This window comes from Poecilia reticulata, chromosome 2 (assembly GCF_904066995.2).
Source record: "Poecilia reticulata chromosome 2, P_reticulata-male-v2, whole genome shotgun sequence".
Lineage (NCBI taxonomy): Eukaryota > Metazoa > Chordata > Actinopteri > Cyprinodontiformes > Poeciliidae > Poecilia > Poecilia reticulata.
The window spans coordinates 2,127,895-2,134,387 of record NC_088831.1 but is presented as its reverse complement, the minus strand read 5'-3'; the positions used below and the strand labels follow the sequence as shown (position 1 = coordinate 2,134,387).

Sequence of the window (6,493 nt, the reverse complement as noted above, 5' to 3'; positions counted from 1 at the left end):
TTGGGGTTAGGGTTAACCTGAACTCCATCACTAATCTCAAATTGAATGGTAGAGATAGCTTCATCTTCAAATGCTTTATGGAAGTACTGTACTGGGCCTGATGGTGTTTCAGGCCTCTGTGGTTTATTTCATCATTTCATAAGCTTGCAGAAAAAAGGCCTAAAGAGAATCTAAGTTAAGTTGTGTCCATCTAATTATTGTAGTTGAAATAGAGGTCTCCCCCTTTTGGTTTGTAAATGCATCCAATATCAAGTTAATGTTGTACATTTCATTAAGATTATTTCACTAAGTTGGGACCCTCTGTTTTAAAAAAGAAGTCATGTCCAAATCTGAAGCATTTCAACTAAATGACACCGACAGCAAGTTGTTCTACCAAACCTTAGTTGGCTTCTTTTTTCAATTGTCAACTGTTGAACATAGACATGCTTAATCACGCTAGGTCTATGTAGGCAATTATAATTTTCATATGTCCTTAAAGAGTACCTAAAAGCTGAACAACTTATTTCTTCTGACAATTTCTTGAAACCACTTCTTGTTTGTCCAACATTTTAATATGCTTCATTACTGACTTGTCATCAGCTGATGGATATAGAACATGTCCTGAAGAATCCACTAAATTAGATGTTGTTTTGTTTATAAAATCATGCCTTTATGATTTTTGTATAAATACATGTCATTAAACAAAATTATACCTGAATATCGCATTAAAAGATCACTTTGACAAGTACTGAAATTTTATTTTACTTATTTCTTTTTAATAAAGACATTGACAGACAAACTGAACTGCATTCAATTGAGCAAGGATAAGAAATTGTTCCACCAGTACACACTTTGTGCATTCTTTGGATTAAGAAATAAGTCAGAGCTGCACATATTAATAAAAAAAATAAATAAAAGTAGAAGATCCAAAAAGATGTCTTGGTTATGCTAGTTACTACAGAATCACTGAGACCTCTTAACGTAGTATTGTTGCCATTTTTAACTGCTCAACATAAGCACAAGTGTTATTATTCCACTTCAAGTAAAAATAGTAACAAACTATTAAATTAACTACAATTTCTCTTATTACCTAGAAAATTCACTAGATGTGCAGAAACATAAGTGAAAAAGAAACACACTCAATGACATGCCTGCGGAAGCAATTACAACTCTAGTAAGCCCTTTTAGAAAGTACAAAGACACAAACAAATTAACTATTTAAAAAAAAAGAATCAATAAGATAAAACACTATCCATTTGGAAACATGAAAGCACAAGAACAAATTGTATTGTCTCTTTGTGACTTATGAGCAAACTAATATATATATACAGTGTGTGTGTGTGTGTGTGTGTGTGTGTGTGTATGTGTGCGTGTGTGCGTGTGTGTGTGTGTGTTTGTGTCACTGACAAAGATGTACTGCTGCAAAGATCTAAAGATCTACAATGGTGTGACAGTGTAGATCTTTGCAGCAGTACATTCACAAATGATTACAGACTATTATCAGTCACTACTGAAGTCGTCGTCAAAGGTAACACTCTCTGCTCCTGATAAAGTCTGTAGATCAGGGGTGTCCAAAGTCGGTCCAAGTGGCCCGGCATCCTGCATGTTTTAGTTCTCTCCCTGGTGGTAGTAACAACCTTTTCAGCTTGTCAGTGTTCATCTTAGGCTTCTTACGAGCCATCATTTGATGCAGGTGTGTTAAACAAGGGAGAGAACTAAAACATGCAGGATGCCGGCCCTCCAGGACCAACTTTGGGCACCCCTGCTGTAGATAATACTCTGTTGCCTGCAGCTTCATCTGTTGGTGCTGCAGCTCTCTGAGGATGATGCTCTGGAGACCTCTTGGACCTTCGTCAGTTAGGGCACAGGACATAGTTGAACATAAATAAAAATACAAAATTTAGATGCTTTAACTTTTGGTATGATTATGCATTACTTAAAAACATACTTTTAAATTTACCTCCCGATAATAGGCTGGAAACTCCTTTAGAGTGTCTTCATAGGATGACAGAGATTTCCAATGATGATCCATCAACAAGGATCCTCTTTTCCTCTTCCAGTCTCTTTACTATCATGATGTCATCGATTGCCCTTGTTTTTGTGTGAAAACTGACAGAGTCTGAAATGCATTTATGAAAAGGACAAATCAACTCAGTAAAAGTTTAAATTTGTAAGTTTAGGTCAACATCTGGAGTATCTAGTCACATTATCTGTCAGGTATGATGACAGTAACATATTAGTGTATGTTTACTTACCACTGTGTGATTGTTGCCATGGCAATGTTGTCTCACCGGACAGGATCTCTTCCAAAGACAGAACGTCTGTGTCTGTATCAGTCTTCAAGTGACCAACATCTTCTAAAGCCAATGCTAAGATGTTTTCTCCTTTCTGATCTTGCAATGAGCCTTGGCACAAGCTTTGTGTACATCTGTGTTTGCACAAACATGCACAAACAACATCAACTGTGTCAAAGATGTTTAAGCAGTATGTACCAGCAAGGTTATTCAATGCCTGGTCAGTGTTCCTTACCTTACATTAATGGGCTTTGCCATGGAAAATTGAGAGAAATGGCTTAATTTTAAGCAGGTGTTGGAGCTCAGGACAGCTTTTTGTTAGTTTTCATGATATGGCCAGGACTTGCATGTTACATCCATGGGGAAAAAGTGATTGTTTGTTGGCCAGCCTTTGTTGAAAAGAACAAGGGTTATGCAAATATCTCATACCCTATCTAAGAGCACTAAGCAGCACTCCATGTATACCGTTGAGAAAAGTCGAGCTCATCCCACTTCCCCATGCTGGAGATTTTAGTGTAATAGTAATAATAAAATGACATCAAGACCCAACAGTAGAGTCAGACGGTAATAAAATTGATCTGGTTGTGTTTGTTGTTATTGTGTCCTGCAAACTTTGCTTTAATTCTACTTTTTTCTATTTAATCATAAAAAATCATAGTCAGGCAGAAAGAGAGTCATGGAACAGGAAGAGCTGATTTTCTGAGGAAAGGGAAAGTTTCTATCTTGCATCAGTATAAAAATAGTTCAGACCATTCCTTATTTTAAAGCATTAAAGTTTTAAAGAATAAAATCTAAACATTTTGAGTAATTGGATAAAACCCAAAGTAAAATACTTACATTAATAATAATGACTTATAATTGGGCCAATAATTAATATTGGTTTAACCAGTGGTTGATGTTGGTTTGATTATAAGAATATTTACACTTACTCTTACACTTGTGGAAGTACTTAAAGGTGAAACAAGTAACTGTAACATGGTATCAGATAATTAGAATAATGGATATTCTCGGTATCTTTTCAGAAATGTCTGCAATAACTCACATTATGATTATAATAAGAGTAACTAATAAGTTATGGTTATTATAACATTATAAATGAATGTTAAATCAGAGAAACTAAAAGATGATAAATGTGATTTTGACATTGAACTTGAAAAGGTGTAAAATGTTGTAACTGTAATTAAAGGTCACTGATGTTGTTGGGGACCAGGCTGGGGTAGTTGTGTTTTTTCCAGGTTTATCCACCAGAGGGCTCCTTGTGGCTACATCTTTTCAGAAGGTGGGCCAACGGGTCTCAGTTGACGCACCTGCAAGAAATGATCATCACCGTGAGGAGTATATGAGCAGCAGGCGGCCAGTTCCTCCTCGCCAGAGTGTTTGCCAGCACAGAGCCCTCATAGAGTTGCTTAGCAGCCTGTTTTTTTTAATTCATAGCCTCTTTGCGACCTAACCTGTCTTTGTGGATCCTCCCTAGGTCGTTGCAAGTTTCATTGGAACCTTTCGTGTTACCCGAGTTCGGAGGAATCCTCTCCTGCCGCCCCTGCACCATTCCCTCTCGGTCTAGCGGGAAAGACCAACCTGTCTGCCCTTCAGCCTTGCGAACCACCTGGTCAGCCTACAACCTGGAAATAGCCTCGCCTACCCGGATCCGCTTGCCTCTCCCCGCTCGCTCTCCAGTCACCACTAGTAAGAACTTACAGAGTCTCCTTAGAACTGAAGATTCCCATCCGCATTTGAACTCACCATTGCTCTCTCCCTGTGTGCAGTATCCCCGGACCCTGGACCGAAGTAGATCTCCCTTTGACTGTGATATCTTGTGTTCTTTTTGTCAGAGCTGTAAATAAACCTTTAACTAGACCCATTTGCCTCTGAATGTTTCTGCATGTGGGTCAAGAACCTCAAACCCATCATGACAGATGTTGTGTTGGAGGTAGATGGTAGGTGAAAAGTCAGGGGAAAGAGGAACTGATAGGAGAGCGGAGGTAACCAAGGCCTTATTGCTAAACTTCCACTTTCCTAAGAAAAGGTTGGGCAAGCAACAGAGGTAGGAGGACTGTTGAGCAACTCGGGGACATTAGAACAGACATCATGTCATGAGGTCTCCAAGGTGATGGATATGAGATGATCTGTCCAAGCAGTCAGCCAATGAAACAGGCACAGCAACAAAGCTAGCCAATGCAAACACACCAAAAGGTGGATAAACCCTTTATAAGGTGGGTGCAAAAGAGGAATCTTTGGTTGGATCCTTCAGGCAGCTTCGAGCCAAGATCGAGATGGACAAAGAACTCTGCAGCTGAAGAAGGGCCACAGAGCCGAAGACTGTTCTGCACATGGGGACCAACCCGTTTGCCCCGCAACAAGTGGCGTCAGATTGCACTTCTCACATCAGCTGGGTTTAGACCCCCAAAGACAAAGACCAAGGCAAAGATGAAGATAAAGACAAAGGCAAAGAACAAAGGCAAAGAGGAAGAACTGGTGTGTTCCTTCCGTGGGACCAGGAAAATCGTGGGACGAGGAGAAGGGAGCTACACAGCTGCAAGACAATAAGCTGAGGACCGCTACACGCATGAGGAAGTTACCCTGAGGCCCGAGACCTGCCACTCTAAGTCAGTACTCTTCCTGTACTGGGAGCCTCCTGCTGCTGCAACAACACCTTCTTCATCATCAGGCCAGTTCTGGGGTTCAAAATGCCAAACTCCGTCCATCTCTCTCAAAGTTTTCCTCTTTTAGTTCTCAGTGTCAGCATTAGGGAAAGATAGGCTAGATTATTGATTTTACTTATTTGATTATTTCTGCTACTGAATTAAGCTGTACTGACCCTTGCAAAATTGCCTTACTAATAAAATAATTAGCATTAAGAAAATCTAAAAGATGTTGTGGACATTCAATTAATGAGTCACCTTAAAGTTCTTTGATGGTCATAAAATAGCTATGAAGTTTGATTCTGGGAGGAAAAAGTAGAAAATGTTTTATAGGTTGCCTTTAGCCAAAACTAAAACAACACCCTTGAGACTCGCCCGAGTCACTAAAACCAACCTGCTTCAGTAACAAGTGCAAGTTGTAATAAAGAGAAAGTGCGACCGTTAACAGGTGTGCTCTGTGAAACTAGTTGATTGCAGGCTGCTCAATCTGGCTAATTCACAAGGTGAAGAAGGGTGGGACATCTGGAGGGGGAGGTCGTTAGAAACCAGGCTAGTCTTTCTCGATGCCAGCTTAAACAGAGTTTACTCAGTTCTGAACAGGGTAAAATCCCATGATTTAGAAAACTCAAATTACCCGTTAGATGGAGAGCTGGCTGCACATCTCCCTCCTCTGAGAAGGGGAAGTAGACTGAGAGAGAAGGGGAGGGAGGTGTTGCGCAATAACAACGGCGTTACAGGTCACTTTGCCATGCCGCCATTGCCATGCCCTTTGTTGAAAACTCTTGGCGCTTTAAAGCAAGTGAGACCAACTTGTTATCTGTCATCCAACAAAGAATCATCTTCATTAGGTCGAGCAAGCCAGAGATGGAGCATTCCAATGAAAAAAGGCACTTCCTGTTCTGAGGGGGTGGGGCTTAGATGACGTCAGGCTATGACGACATACCATCATAGGGGATCCAACCAGGATCAATCTCTCTTAGTTCAAAAAATCTCTTAGTTCATTATAACCTGTCATAATGGGTGCAACTCGCTTGACCCACATGCAAAATACATACAGGAGGAGGTGAAATCAGTTAAATAAAGTTTATTTCAGAGAAGAGCAATGAATGTGTGAGGTGAGTTTTCTTGTATGGAACCACAGGATCTGGATCGTCTTTGTTCTGAAGGCAGGGAGAGTGGAGAGGTAAGACGACCGATTTCAAAGAGAAAGTGTGACGACTGATTTAGCTTACTAGGTGAGATGAGGATGTTCTGCCAGGGAGGGGAAGTTAGTTCACTGGAGCTTGGGGGTTCGAGGTGTCCGGTCAGGTACAGATGACTGGAGGAGTACGGAGGTCACTGGAGGATGATGGTGGTAGTACGTTGGAGGGCGGGCAGGTAATCAATCGGCAGACCGAGCGGGTATTCGCCAGTTATGGATGAACAAACCAGAAGAATCTTCTTGAGGAGGTCTTAGGTCACAAAACTGAGGGACTCGAGCAACACTGTGGGTAACCCCCACGGCGCGACGAGGGAAATCCTGCAAGGAGGTCAGAGGTAAGGTCAGGAGCAAAACACTGAGAAAAAACTCAAAGACTG

At 40.9% G+C, this 6,493-nt stretch overlaps 1 protein-coding gene across 4 annotated transcripts in view; it reads right to left on the bottom strand.

Annotated features, from left to right (window-relative positions):
• Positions 1 to 731: 731 nt before the first annotated feature.
• LOC103477553 (uncharacterized) overlaps positions 732 to 6,493 on the bottom strand; it is a 67,987-nt gene continuing 62,225 nt past the window's right edge. Inside the window, exons 6-9 of one of the 4 annotated variants that reach the window (XR_014090563.1) lie at positions 2,509 to 6,434; positions 2,235 to 2,407; positions 1,940 to 2,098; positions 732 to 1,827 (exon numbers count right to left, since the gene is read on the bottom strand). The gene's annotated coding sequence lies outside the window, so the exon portion shown is untranslated. Of the gene's footprint in view, positions 1,828 to 1,927; positions 2,099 to 2,234; positions 6,435 to 6,493 lie in introns of all 4 variants that reach the window. The other 3 variants (XR_014090560.1, XR_001777543.2, XR_535666.3) reach the window with 3 other exon arrangements.